At 38.4% G+C, this 15,390-nt stretch overlaps 1 long non-coding RNA gene across 1 annotated transcript in view; it reads left to right on the top strand.

The window, feature by feature from the left end:
* Positions 1–7,587: 7,587 nt before the first annotated feature.
* Positions 7,588–15,390, top strand: part of LOC126295188 (uncharacterized) — a 57,729-nt gene continuing 49,926 nt past the window's right edge. Inside the window, exon 1 of the long non-coding RNA XR_007552405.1 lies at positions 7,588–7,691. This is a non-coding gene — a long non-coding RNA (uncharacterized LOC126295188). The remainder of the gene's footprint in view (positions 7,692–15,390) is intronic.

Below are 15,390 nucleotides of genomic sequence, written 5' to 3'. Positions count from 1 at the left end.
TAGATCTCTACATTTTAATGTACCCCGGAGATGATGATGACATCTTAAAGTAGGGGAGCAGACATAAAACAGATCTGCCAGGCATGGCTGCAGTTGCACGACGTTTTTTATGTATCCCAGCAACAAGCGCACCTAGTTAAAGATGCTTTAGTAAAGCCAGCATGTTACTAACAAGTCGCCGCAGCCAATTAAATGCGGAACGCGTTAGTGATTTACTGCTGATAAACATTCACATTTTGTTTCTGTTGCAAACATGTGAAAAGAGCAAGTCACGTCTGTAAATGTTTAATGTTCCTTGTATGCTTTCTTTATGAAGATGGTTGTCTTCTGGATTATAGGGACAACACTGATTTAATGTTTCCTATTAATGAAAGGAAAAATATATATTCTGTTTGGAAATAAGACTCGTCTTCTATCCACTATTGTATTGAAATATCATTTTACTTCCCAATTGCTTTATGAATTTAGCTGTGTCATGTACCCGTTCTTGGAAACGTTACTTTTGTATTAAAAGAGAGACAGAGACACAGATAAATACATTGCGTGTGTATGTGTGAAAGAGAGAGACAGAGAGAGAGAGAGAGAGAGAGAGAGAGAGAGAGAGAGAGAGAGGCGTTGGGTTTGTACAGTGCAGCGAGCCGGGGAGAGGCGAAGTGAGACGTCAGCGGTGACCGGTCATGCTCGGTTATCCTCGTGTCCGGAATCCGGACAACAGACATGGGGCGAGTATGTGACCGAGCCGAGTCGTGTGGGGCCGGAGACATGAGCGGCTCGGTCCCCCTGTCAACAGGCGAGCAGTGACTGGTCCAACATTGAGCGTTGCAGCACTCTAGTACACACCTTTATGGAACTTAGAGGAAATAATGCCATTAGTCTTTTTCTATCTCTTCCTCCCTCAGCCCTTACCTAGCTGCTGGAAGACCCAGCCCGACACTCTAGTGCGTGGATTCCAGTGCTGATTCGCAACATGTAAACACTGCAGTCAGCAGTATGTGTGCCAGCCCTCCAAGTAAACTTCCCGTTAGGATGCCCCCTCCCCTTGATGAACAACTGAATAACAACAGTAGTTTATCATTTGTCTGTAGAAAAATAAAATGCATGATGGCTCGCTGATTCTGCGTTGGGTTTTACATGTCAGAGCTAATGTAGCGCAAGTGGAAGAACAAGCTATCGTATAGGTATTTACTCCTATACTTACCCACAAACAAGTGAGTTCAGCTTCCCTTAACTCAGTTACTGCCTCTCTATTCACTTTACTCTTATCATATCGGATCCCAAAAAAATTAAGCTACGCTCTGGAGAGTCTGGACATATGTTATACATTTTTTTAAATGGCAACTGTATGTAGAGCTATACATATATTCCATATATTCATATATACATACACATACCCACACACACAGATATATATATATATATATATACACTTGACTCTTACCATACCAGACCCAAAAAAAAATTAAGCTGTGCTCTGCACAATCTGCACAAAAATACTTGGATATATATATATATATATATATATATATATATATATATATATATATATATATATATATATATATCAGACGCAGAAAGAGGATTTCAGTGTTGCAAAGCCATTTGGATGAATACTGGCGGGGGAAGAATGCTCCTGTTGTTGCATATGTCTAGCCTCAATCTGTTAGTTAGATGTGGGCGATTTTCATATTTTTCCTTGTTTTTTTCTGTTATTGTGGTGTGTGGGCTTGGTACTTTTTTTGTTTCTCTGGGTGGAGGTTTTTCTGTCGTTTTAATATTTTCTTGAGTAAAACGGTGGAGCAAGTGATTGGTTGTTGTGTCTTGTGCTGGTGGGTTCATTTGATTGACTTTTCATATAATTATTTTTATTTAATTTAAAATTTTGAGTCCAGTTAGGGGTGGGTGGTTCATGGTGTGGGTTCCTGTAGTCATGTCCTAGTTCATGAACCACGGGCAACGTATGAGTGGCCAAGTAAGTGGTCCCGACAGTCGGGACACCAGTTACTTTGAAATAAGGCTGGGCATCTCGGACATATTCTGAGTCGTGGTCACCTTTGTGCTCATACAGCAAAGACTACCAAATCCACCGGTTAGTCCCTCAACCGTTAGGGGTAAAACTCAATGGGACTTGGGGCAAGTAAGGCTAGCAACCTGCTTCCCCGATACTTTAAATATGATGCTGGCAACAATCAGAGCAAAATGCCTCGGACCTTTGGAGGTGACTGAGTCCCACCTCTAACTGACAAACCAGGGACTCCTAAGATACGACTTGGCAAACAAATGGTAATGAGACGGGGAGCTATTAATATCAATGGGGGATACCCTGGGGAGAAGGTAGAGCTGGCAGAGGCTGCAAGTAAGATGGGGCTGGACGTTTTAGCTGTTAGTGACATTCGGGTAAGCGATGAGAAAGAAGAGGAAGTGGGAGAATACAAGGTCTACCTGTCAGGAGTCAAAGCAGGAATAGCACAATGGGATGTAGGGCTTTACATCAGGAAAGAAATGGAACCAAGCGTAGTTGCAGTATGGTATGTAAACGAATGACTGATGTGGATAGATTTGACAGTGTCCAGCAAGAAAATTGGGATTGTGTCAGTATATTCACATTGTGAAGAGACAGATCAAGATAAGATGGATAGTTTTTATGAGGCACTCTGTGATGTAGTTGTTAGAGTAAAGGACAAGGACAGTTTTCTGCTCATGGGTGATTTTAATGCCAGGATTGGAAATCGAACAGAAGGGTATGAAAAGGTTATGGGTAAATATGGAGAGGATATGGAGGCCAACAGGAACGGGAAACAACTCTTGGATTTCTGTGCCAGTATGGGCTTAGTAATCACAAACTCCTTTTTTAAATATAAGAACATTCACCGGTATACTTGGGAAGGCAGGGGAACCAGATCTGTCATTGACTATATAATAACAGATCAGAAATTCAGGAAGACTGTGAGGAGGACACGTATATTCAGGGGATTCTTTGATGACACTTATCATTATTTAATCTGCAGTGAAATTGGGATTGTGAGGCTGAAGGTGCAGGAGGTCAGGTCCATATGTAGGAGGATAAGAGTGGAGAAACTTCAGGATAAGGAAATGAATCACAAGTACATAGCAGCGATCTCAGAAAGGTACCAGTTAGTTGAATGTAGTCAATTACAGTCATTGGAAAAGGAATGGACAAGGTACAGGGACACAGTACTAGAAGTGGCTAAAGAATGTCTTGGAACAGTATTGTGTAAAGGTAGTATGAAGCAAACAGCTTGGTGGAATGACACAGTCAAGGCAGCCTGTAAAAGGAAAAAGAAGGCGTATCAAAAATGGCTACATACTAGAACTCAGGTAGACAGAGAAAGTTATGTTGAAGAAAGAAACAAAGCCAAACAGATAATTGCAGCATCCAAGAAGAAATCTTGGGAAGACTTTGGAAATAGGTTGGAGACTATGGGTCAAGTTGCTGGAAAACCATTCTGGAGTGTAATTAGCAGTCTTCTAAAGGGAAGTAAGAAGGAAATGACAAATACTTTGGACAGGTCAGGAAAACTGCTGGTGAATCCTGTGGATGCCTTGGACAGATGGAGGGGATATTTTGAAGAGTTGCTCAATGTAGGTGAAAATACGATCAGCAATGTTTCAGATATCGAGGTAGAATGGGATAGGAATGATGATGGAAATAGGATCACATTTGAGGAAATGGAGAAAATGGTCAATAGATTGCAGTGCAACAAAGCAGCTGGGGTGGATGAAATTAAGTTGGAACTCATCAAATACAGTGGAACGTTGGGTCTTAAATGGCTACACAGGATAGTTGAAATGGCCTGGGAGTTGGGACAGGTTCCATCAGACTGGACAAAAGCAGTAATCACACCAATCTTTACACATGGAAACAGAAAAGATTGTAACAACTACAGAGGTATCTCTTTAATCAGCGTTGTGGGTAAAATCTTCTCAGGTATTGTTGAAAGGAAAGTGCGAGTATTAGTTGAGGACCAATTGGATGAAAATGAGCCTCTTAGAGCTTGTCAGGACCAGATCTTTAGCTTACGGCAAATAATGGAGAAGTGTTTTGAGTGGAACAGGGAACTGTATCTATGCTTTATAGATCTAGAAAAGGCATATGACCAGGTTTCTAGGAGGAAGTTATTGTCTGTTCTACGAGATTATGGAATAGGAGGCAAACTTTTGCAAGCAATTAAAGGTCTTTACATTGATAGTCAGGCAGCAGTTAAGAGTTGACAGTAAATTGAGTTCATGGTTCAGAGTAGTTTCAGGGGTAAGACAAGGCTGCAACCTGTCTCCACAGTTGTTCATATTATTTATGGATCATATGTTGAAAACATTAGCCTGGCTGGGTGACATTAAGATATGTGAACACAAAATAAGAAGTGTTGCATATGCGGATGACTTAGTTGTGATGGCAGATTCGACTGAAAGTTTGCAAAGTAATATTTCAGAGCTACTGTAGATCAGAAATGTAAGGACTATGGTATGAAGATTAGCATCTCCAAAACGAAAGTAATGTCAGTGGGAAAGAAATATAAACGGATTGAGTGCCAAATAGGAGGAACAAAGTTAGAACAGGTGGACAGTTTCAAGTACTTAGGACGCATATTCTCACAGGATGGCAACATAGTGAAAGAACTGGAAGCGAGGTGTAGCAAAGCTAATGCAGTGAGCGCTCAGCTACGATCTACTCCCTTCTGCAAGAAGGAAGTCAGTACCAAGACTAAGTTATCTGTGCACCGTTCAATCTTTCGACCAGCTTTGTTGTATGGGAGCGAAAGCTGGATGGATTCAGGTTACCTTATCAACAAGGTTGAGGTTACGGATATGAAAGTAGCTAGGATGATTGCAGGTACTAGTAGATGGAAACAATGGCAGGAGGGTGTCCACAATGAGGAAATCAAAGAAAAACTGGCAATGACCTCTATAGATGTAGCAGTCAGGATGAACAGGCTTAGATGGTGGGGTCATGTTACATGCATGGGAGAAGCAAGGTTATCCAAGAGACTCATGGGTTCAGCAGTAGAGGGTAGGAGGAGTCGGGGCAGACCAAGGAGAAGGTACCTGGATTCGGTTAAGAATGATTTTGAAGTAATAGGTTTAACATCAGAAGAGGCACCAATGTTAGCACTGAATAGGGGAGCATGCAGGAATTTTATAAGGGGGCTATGCTCCAGACTGAACACTGAAAGGCATAATCAGTCTTAAATGATGATGATGACGAGTTAGGGGTGGGTGGTGGTTAAGAATTGAGTTGTGTGGAGCTTGTTTCGTGCCTGGCAGTTAGTGTTTCTCAATAATTAGTTATTCTGGTTTTTACATATTTCGTTATACTTTGACCTCCTAAAATTATTTCTTGTTGTGTTCTTATTTAGTTCTTCTTCTAACCTTCGATCTTTCACTTCTTTGGAAGTTCATGTGTGGTAAGTTTCGTTTTATGTAGCCTATTTTATGTTTTCCTTTTCGATGTTTTTACTATACTTCTGTTAATTTTACTTTCATTCCTAAGGCATAAATTCTGCCGTCTGTTATTTTCGAGGTATAATAGCTAGTGTGACTTACGTGTAGCAGTTATTGCTTCCAAGGTTTTGTTATTTTTTGGTGTGCAGTGATGTTAGTAAATTTGAGCTATATAGGTGAATTCTTTTGTCAATTACAAGGTATAAAAGTTTACAATATGTGTTCACGGTGATGTCGTTCAGTATTTCCATTGCTTCTTTTCTCTTTGAACTTCAGTGACAAATAAACAATTTATTAATTGCAGTAGTACAGAAAGCAACTGCTAAATATAAATGCTACGACATACCACTCCACATAATTACTGCAAAGACGTTGAAAATGATTCGTGGGACTGATAACTACAACTGATTTGTATTGATATAATATGTACAATTGAAAGCATGGAAGTGATAACTAGAATTTAGGTATGTAGGTCAACTGTAGTTACCGATTCGATACATTCCATCTGTTCATTATGTAGGTCAGTTCTAGTCATATTCGACAGTTCACTAACAAGATCATTTTTTAAACAAGTTTGTAAAATGTAATAAATTTTTGTGCTTGTAATTTATCTCTGAACCACTGCGAAACAGTACTATTGAGATTGGTAGCCAGAAATGACTTCCTATATAGGTCAATTCTAGTTACTGATCCCAACTAGTCGATTGTTCATAAATTAAACCTTTTTTGCTGGAAGTGTGTAACATATAATAGCATTTCTGCATTCGTAATTGCTTTCTGCACATCTGCGAAGAAATTAGTAATATTGGAATCGGTAACTAGAATTGACTTTATATACATGTCAGCTCCAGTTATAGATTCCAATATTTGTTACTTTTTATGGATTTTCCTTGCTTGTGTACCTGGTTTTCTTTGGATTTAGGGTGTTGGTTCCCCCATATTTTACGTTAGTAATTCGTATTTAAATCATTCACTTTTCCATTGTTCTGTTGTAATGTAGTTTCTTCCCGCTCAAAATCCCAACTTTCCTGCGTTTCTCCCCTTTGAATGAATAATTAATATTAACACAAGTTTATAATAGTACGATTTCACTATACGCTATACTGTAATGCAGTTTAATGAGCCCCTGTGCCCCTCTGCTTGCATAAATTATGATAATAATTCTAAACATTCATAAATGTATCCTGTCTTGTTCTTATTTATTTTACTTATCTTCAACCTGCTTGGATGTAATGAGTGGGTAATTAATAATCGCCTGAAATATGAGTGTAACTTTATCACAAGCTACATTCGTCTGTTTCAAGTATGATCCGTTCATTTCGTAGATTTCCTGTATGCAGCAACTTTGCGTTAGGTATTACGTCATTGGTCAAAGCCGACGAGTGGAATCCGACACTAGAATTTATCGCACTTGATAATTAGTAGCTGTCTGTCTGTGTTGATATCTGAAAGAGACCAGACGCATACGAGTACTTGTGAAAAAAATATACGCTCGTCAAGTATTATTAACCTTGTGAATGTATTAAAGGTTGTGTGTAAACATATATTTTCTTCATTAGGGATAGTGACTGTTCGGACGCCCACTTTATCCGATAATATATCCCTGAATAATATTCAAAAATCATTTAACTCTTTCAATAATATTTATCTTATCATTTTCAAATTCTGTTCCCATAAATTTACATACGTTTGCATGCAACAGTCTGGATATTACATCGGCTGTCAATGTACCAGCGTTTCACATTTGCAGTAGCGTATCTCACACTTACACTAACCTGCGGTCTTGCAATGTTAATCACTTAAGTATGTTACCTGGACAAATGTAGTCCGGGAATTTTATTATTTAAAATTAATTAATTTTTGGAGTTGCGATTTCTTTTCTGATACGCTGACGGCAGAAGATATGAATACGTTTCAGGCATGTACGTTTAATTTCAAATTAGTGGCCACTTTAACTTGCTGCCTGTATAGTTCTCTGCTGGTATATTATACATTCAGTTACATGTTTCGTTATATATTTCGCCCGTAAATTTATTACATGCATGGCAAAGTGGTTTAATGAATGTCAGAAATCTAGCGACTTCGTGAACATTTTTTTATATTAAAACTTGCAACAATTGAAGCTCCCATGTTGGTCATCCTGCAGTCCACGCAGGTCTTCTTTCTTCTGCCATGTGTACCGTTACAACTTACTCGGTTACAGGAACCTTATAGTTTCGAATACTAGATAATGGGTATGTAGTGATCTTTGTTATGTGCCGGATGCCCAAAGTTTTATTATTGAAAAATGGCACTTAATTGTAAATGATAAGGGCCATCGTTATTATTTCTGACATTGCAGGTGAACATTTCCAGGACGTATTACTATTCCAGCTCGAATTCGAAATTTTTTAATCTACATTTTGAGTACCTAAAATGCCGTAAGGAAGGTCCGAGGTTGTAATTTTGGTATCCTGTTACAGGACATGTTTTGAATCTATAACGCGCATTTGTGAGTGAAGGCCGTATTTTCGTAATGTGGCCGTTTTGAAATTTTGTTATAGGGTTTTTGTTAGTTCAAAGCAAGTGAAAGTTTGAGGAAATAGTGCGAAGAACAGTTGATTTTCATTATAAAGCCCTATCTTCTAACTACTTTTAGCTATGAAATTCATGTTTTTGTCTATTAAATTGGTTGTATTGTGCGACATATAGTGGAATTAACAATTTTTGTTAACAATCATTGAATAACTGAGCTAAATTTGCGTGATTTCTCTTTATTTGTATAAGAAATATAGACAATAATTTTTTTCAGTTGGTTTTTATTCTTAATTTTTGTTTATAATTTTTTTTAATAATTTAACACTCTTGAAAAATGAGTGGATGTGGATATGTCAGCTATTCTGTTTGCTATTGTGAAATACGAATACTATTTTGAAAGAAACACTGCATATTAATGTTGTAACATAACACTGATGGATTTTAATGTTTGTATTGCCTCACATGAACACATTGTTGCGCATTTAATACTTTGTTGCTCTACCACGCGCCTTAATCACCGCTTAGCATCGTGAAGGCATTGAGAGAATTAACTTTTTAATGTACTTCTCACTCAGTTCATGTAACACCACATGCACAAGGGTCTCCAGTAGCTCGTATTTATTCAATGGCTTCATTTTGGTGTAGCATTTCCCATAATCTTCAGACAGTTCTCAATAGGATTGAGATCAGGGCTGTTTCCAGGCCATTCTAATACTCAAAACCCATTTTGTCGAAGTATGTGATAATTAACCAAGAAAATAATCTGCTTTGTGTTGGGTACAAATATTAGTCATAGGAATCACCTTCAAAGGTCTATGGCAAGGAGTGGAGTCATCCTGAAAATCCAATTGTAAGAGTCTTTAATGGTTGGCATAAGCTTCCTTTCAAAGATGCTTATGTAGGCATCTGTGTCAATAGTGCCATTGATGAAGTCAAAACGACCAACTCCATGACTGGAAATGCACCTCCAGACCATCTGTCCTTGTGGGTGTTTGTATGTGTTATGCATGATGGCAAAAATTCTTCACCTTTCCTTTGACGCACAAACACTTTTCCATCTGAGCTGTGCAGATTAAATTTGGACTCGTCTGAAAAGATTTCTTTGTTCCACATTCTGGTGTGCATGTTGCATGTGCCTTGGCCATTGTAGTCGCTGTTGTCACATTATCTTGTTCAATGAAGGCTTCCATCTAGGACGACCGGCTAGGAGTCCAGCCTTCAGTAGTCTATTTCTTACATTTCTACTGGTTACTGAGATGTCGCACATTTCTTCCCAGTCTCGCTTTAGTTCAGTAGATGGCAGGCGATGATCGTGAGGCTCTCTCTCTGGTGCTGAGACCAGCAGATGAATAAGCAAGTATAGCAGATTAAATTTGGACTCGTTAATTCAACTAACCTGTTCATCTTCTCACAGATTATTAAGGCAAGAATATGCCAACAAAGTTTAGCGACCATGGGACTGGTATAACCTGCAGCAAACTGCTGCACAAGACAAAAAGGCAAAGTAATTAATGGTAATGCAATAAATATTTCCACCACTGTATATACATAATATGCACCAAAATACTCATAGGACATTTTCTGTCATGTTATACATCTTTTCGAATTATTTATTTTGCAATACATAGCTTTTATAAAGAAAAGTGCATGAAACAGGTACGAAACTTGAAAACTGGGCTACAGCATAGATAGTCCACTGTCACAATCAAGATATCATTCTCTAGTCCAAATATTTTATCAAAATATATATTGCATTACACCAAGACTCACCCATTACATTTTAGTGTTGCTGTTAAACCTATTTTAATGAGGTACCAGTAAATCAAAGGAGTGGCAATGTGTTGACTGGCACACTGTGATTACCACTATCAGCCATTTCGTTGCTTTATCAGCGTTTTTCACTAGTCTTCTTTTCTAATTGGTGTGCAAGATTTAGTAACTTAGCAATTCTTATTTGCATTTGGTACTCTTTGATTCGCAACAACACAGTCCTTTCCAAGTGGTTATATGGAGTGTTGCCTCAGGCTGTACCAAACGGTGCAGCTAGGACAGTGGAGGAGCATGGCTAAAATCTGCATCTTTCCACAGCTCCTGTTCAATTGGTTAAATTGAATATTGATCTGGTTCTTTCATTCTCTGAGCTTTTGCTGTGTCTATAATTTCTTCAGTGTTAAATTTTCCTTTTTTTCCCTCCTCAGGTCATACTTTGATATGCTGTTTACATTAAACTGTATTTGTCATCTGCTTAAACGATATGACTCGGCTACAGTCATGCCTGTGACATACTTGTTTGGAGAAGATTCTTTAGTGTTTACATAACTAATGGTGGCTAAACAGCACGTACAGCTGACCCAGTGACGGAAACTGAATTACTACCATGTAAATCTATGGTTGGTCATTGTCCAAGTTGCGCATAAATCATAGTTTCAGTGCACCGCCTATAGTCATGTTAAGAACAATTCAGGATAGATGGTGTGTTTACTTAAGGGAGAATGTGTACATGTTAAGTAAAAAAAATCAGATCTATTGTTTCAAAGGTGGTACATGTAAAGTATGTAGGAATAAATGTTCTAAGTTTTATAAAGAATGAAATAAAAAAATTGAATATGGAAAGATGTATTTCCCTAGTTTTGGTCATATTAATTAAAGATAAGATCAGACATTTAGCCACTTCATATTACGATAAAACTCGGGCTTAAAATAATTGTAGAATCAGTTTGCTAGGAACTCGTTTGTTATTTACACAAGCACATAAGGAAACAAACATATAGTATGTACATAAGTTATAGAAAACAACTTAGCAAAAAAGATTGTAACGATTAGCCTAGAAACAGTTTGATTAATTCCCTTATAGAAGCCCCTGTAACCGAACCTCTAGCCCCATTCACATCCGGCATCTTTTTGTGGCAGAACTTTGTCTCTCTCAAGAATACCATATCACATTTTTTTCCAGATGATTTCAGAAATCTGCCTCATCAGGTAGTTTTTGCAGAGGTAAATTGAAATGTTCCTTACTAACTCGAAACCCCATATGGGAACAGTCCAGGGCCAAGCCCATCAGTTTATCAGGGTGGGAATTCTGGAAAAACTGGAAATCTTACGGAATTACATTTTACCTGGAAAAATCGTGGAGTTCAAGGAATTTCATAAAATCTCTGGAAATTCTGCATTTTTAACCTAGCACAGCAACTGAATTGTGTTCAGTTTTATGAATCACAAATTTTAAAATATTTAATATTTCAAAGTTTGTTATTTATATGAATATTATTGCATGTAAATTACTGATGTCCAAAAAACTGTGATTAAACTACTGCTTATGGCGATATATAGCTCAGCTGAGAGGAAAGAAAAGTCATTAATTGATTAGGTAGATTCTTGTAGACCTACACCTAAATCATATTTCTTGGTATTCTTCCTGCATTATACAATTTGATGGCAGTAGTTACCTTCATACCCTCAATAATAGCCTCCAGTGCATTTTTAACTTTAATGGGAATACCAAAATCGCATTCTTTGCATGACTCAATAACCTAGGGTTAATGGAATGTTCAAAATTTTGTACTGCATATTTTAGTATGTTACAAGGGTATATGAATTAATGAGTTACTTAGGCAAGAGCATTAATTAGGTCTATATTGATATATAAAATAAGTGAAGTATTTTAAATAATCCTACTTAAATATAGTTAGCATAGTCATAATGCAGATCATATCTGTATTACAAATAACTTGTGTAAATTTTTGTAAAAGTGATACAGCAGGTCTCTGGCATCATGCATGGCCAAAATGGAACCAAAACTAATTATGGCTCTGTTAAGTGGATGTAGTTCAGTGGTATGTTTCTGGGCTGTAACATATTTAATATGTAAGAAACGACACTGTAATACTTGAGCTTACCTCACAGAAGACTGTTTCTTCTGATGTTTAAATAAAACATGTACAATATGAAAAACCGATTATGTATTTCCTTAAGAAAAACTCAACTTCAACACTGGTGTCACGAAAATGACTCCAGATAATAACAAAGAAATGCTTCTATAGCTAATTCAGTAGCAGATTTCATGTTTATAGTAAGCTATTGTAAGATTGGCAGATATTCAAAATAAGCTTAAAAATTCACTTACCACTGGCCTTAAGTGGAGTAGCAGCCAAAGCTGGAGCCTTGAACTTCCTGTTGTCTAGTTAACTAGCAGGCATTGTTGCAGCACACTTTTCGGTTAGTGTAATGCTGGACATCCCTCCACCACAACTGTTCACAGAAATCTTCTTTGTGGTGACAAAGAAAAGTCATTAGTCTGGGATGTTGTCCTCCCCCCTCCCTCCCTACTTCCCACCCCTCCCAGTCTCTTCCTGCTCATCATTAATTGATCAGGTAGATTCTTGTAAAGCTACACCTAAATCATATTTCTTCTATTTTAGGTTTAAACGTGATAATTTGTTTGTTAGTTGTCAAAGTCAATGAATATGAATGGCAAATAAAGCTTCTGGTAACAAATTGACCTGTAATGTAGCTTAATATGCATCTTCACACCATATTTATACACACTTTACGTTATAAAAACTAAAACTATCAAATAATTTCAGAAAACATGTAGTAGTTTATGGACAAGTCTCGAACACCTTGTCTTCGCCACACTGCCCGCTTAGTGCAATAACCACTCGGACAGCAGGTCTCAACATTAGCAGTGAAGGGTATATAAAGCTTGTCCAGGTGATACAGAAATGAGTGCAGTTGTCGTAGTGCGGAAATGCAGCAATTTGTGTGATGTGAAAAACATCACCATCATTGGCTTTTGGCCCAGGTGTGGGCCAAATGGACAGAGTGAATTTGTTTGTGAGCTAAAAATAGTTGACTGCTGACCTCAGGGACTAAGGATTAAGTAGTGCGACGGTGGGGGAGACAAGAGGAAGTAAGGTGTCGTGGGTTTTTTTTTTTTTTTTTTTTTTTTTTTTTTTTTTTTTTTTTTTCCAGTACTGACAAACCGCTGGCGAGCATCACTCACCTTGATCAGCTCATAAGGTAGAAATTTTCACACGGAAGTTACATGAATTCGTGAAATGTACAGTATAGAGATCACCATCTTCAAACATGGCACCTATTTGTAGCATTAATTTAATGAAGACTGTCTTAAGACAATGTAGTGAGTACAAGAAAACTGACTTTCAAAACATGTAGTGAACATTAGTGATCATATATCAGATTACATAAAGCATTTAAATATAAGTACCATTACGGTTATGAATCACTTAATCATCTGCTCATACAAACAGTGCTACAAAACTTCAGCAGGCAGTTTGTGTAACAACTTTGTGGTCGCTGAGGATGGTAGCAATCTATCAGCGTGAAGAGTTCTGAATGTACTCGTGGGCTCGCAACTGACCTATTGCACTCTTACCATACATAGTCATTGGAGGCTGATAATATGCTAATATATGTAGGTTATGATACTTCTAAATAAAAATGAATGCTTGCCTGTTTGTTGGGAATGTATAATGTTAAAACATTATAGGCCAATTTATGTGTGATTTTGCAAAATGACCTGCATTGTATGCCAAGATTTTTCACCCTTTATGTACTGAGGGAAAGACAGTGCAATTCTCCACATTCCTTCTTCTGTATGGAGAGATTTCTGTAGGCTCTCACATTTTGGTAGCCCTGTGTAACAGTTAAACAAAAGGGAGTAGCCTGTACAATAATTATTGGGTGTAAGCAGACTAATTTGTTTATATGATTGAGCTGAAGCTTTGTACAGTTGCAGTTCTTTTCTCTATAAAAATAAAAGTACTGAAATAAGCATCAATTTCTAATTCTATCAGCCACGCAAGAGAAAGAAAGAAACAAATGTTTCTCGAGGAAGCGAGGATCACCAGGTGAGCGACGAATCAATCGTGTGTGGGTCGCTCGGACACGTGTGTTGCAATCAGAAGACAGACACATGGGAAAAAATTTGCCTGATTGTATATGTGCAGGCTTCATGAGGGAGACAGCAGAAAAATGTTTCTGCACAAGACAGAAAGACCAAAATTATTGTATACCCCAGAACACTTGGAATAGACTTATTCATACAGTGCAATGATGATGCAATTTTTCTTTTACTTATTCTCTTCAGATAAGTGTTTGCTTCATTTACGTGTACCTACTTCCATTAAATCACAAAACGATTGAAATAGACATTGCAAGCAAGTCGGGCTTTAGTTAATAATAAAATCGGTACATGTGCAGCACAATGTGGTGCCCCACAATGTCGGTGTTGGTCTGGAGCAAAATAGTCAATGACTGCTGGCCTAGGGAATGTTTTTGTGGCGTACCCTGGTTGGTCTCCTCACTCTGAAAGGCACAGTGGATCAACACAAATATAAATATATTCTTGGGGACTGTTTCTGTCCATACGTGATGTTTTGTTTTTCCTCTGCATGAAGGATGTACGAGCACGACAATGCGTTGTCAGACAGTGCGAATTGTACCTTCAGAGAGCACCGGAAGGAGTTTACTGTACTATCTTGGCCACCAAACTACCCGTATGTAAACCCAGTTGAGAATCTGAGAGACTGTCTCCGTCGGGCTGCTCGCACCAGGGACCCTTGACTGAGGCACCTAGCGCAGCTGGCCACTGTACTGGAGTTGGTAAGCTCCACATCATTGCCGGTACCTTCCAGAACCTCACAGACACTTTTCCTGCACCCCACCCCCACCCCCGCTCAGTGGCCCACACTGTTAAATGTGGGTATTCGGGCTTTTTGACAGATGTTCACATTAATGTGACTGAGAGCGGCATTACATAGTTATTTGGACCGGTATTATCGGTGACCACCTGCTCGGATACTCCTCTCCTGTGGTCAGTTCTTCTCTGAAACACCTTAATGGACATATGTTTGGAATTTCTGCTGAACATTCTTCCTCTTTAATCAGAGATTACATGTTTAGCAATATGATGGGTGATTGTGGTTGATGCACAGTGTAGCGACAGCCCAGTTACAAATTTTTGTCAATGCCTCATTACGTTCTCCAGGAGATGAGCATGACGAGGCCTTTGTGTCTGCCCACTTTGATCACCACCGGCCTTACCTATCTGTGATTTGTACTTGTGGAGCCACTTGGAAAGTAAGAAAGTACTGTCTGCCGAACCAGTGGCAGACACGTGGCCGGACAGTGGGTGCGTGTTGCCTGTGACGCTATTTGACTGCAGTACTGAACGTTCGAAAGAAAGAGGCAGGTGATGTGAGCTGTGAAAGTTTGCATTGCATTCTATGGAGGGCACTTTGAACATTTTTTGCCAATTTGAGAGAAAACATCATCATGTGATGTGTAAGGTAATATGCAACACCTTTGTTCTTTACCTGTCAGGAGTCACTGCCTGAATTTTGTCCCCTTTTTTAATAGTCAGTGGTGACTGAGAAAAGTGAACAGTTGGTATGT

Source organism: Schistocerca gregaria, chromosome 11 (genome assembly GCF_023897955.1).
Source record: "Schistocerca gregaria isolate iqSchGreg1 chromosome 11, iqSchGreg1.2, whole genome shotgun sequence".
In the NCBI taxonomy this organism is placed as follows: domain Eukaryota; kingdom Metazoa; phylum Arthropoda; class Insecta; order Orthoptera; family Acrididae; genus Schistocerca; species Schistocerca gregaria.
Note: the sequence above shows the minus strand (reverse complement) of the source record. Positions and strands in the feature narration are given on the sequence as shown.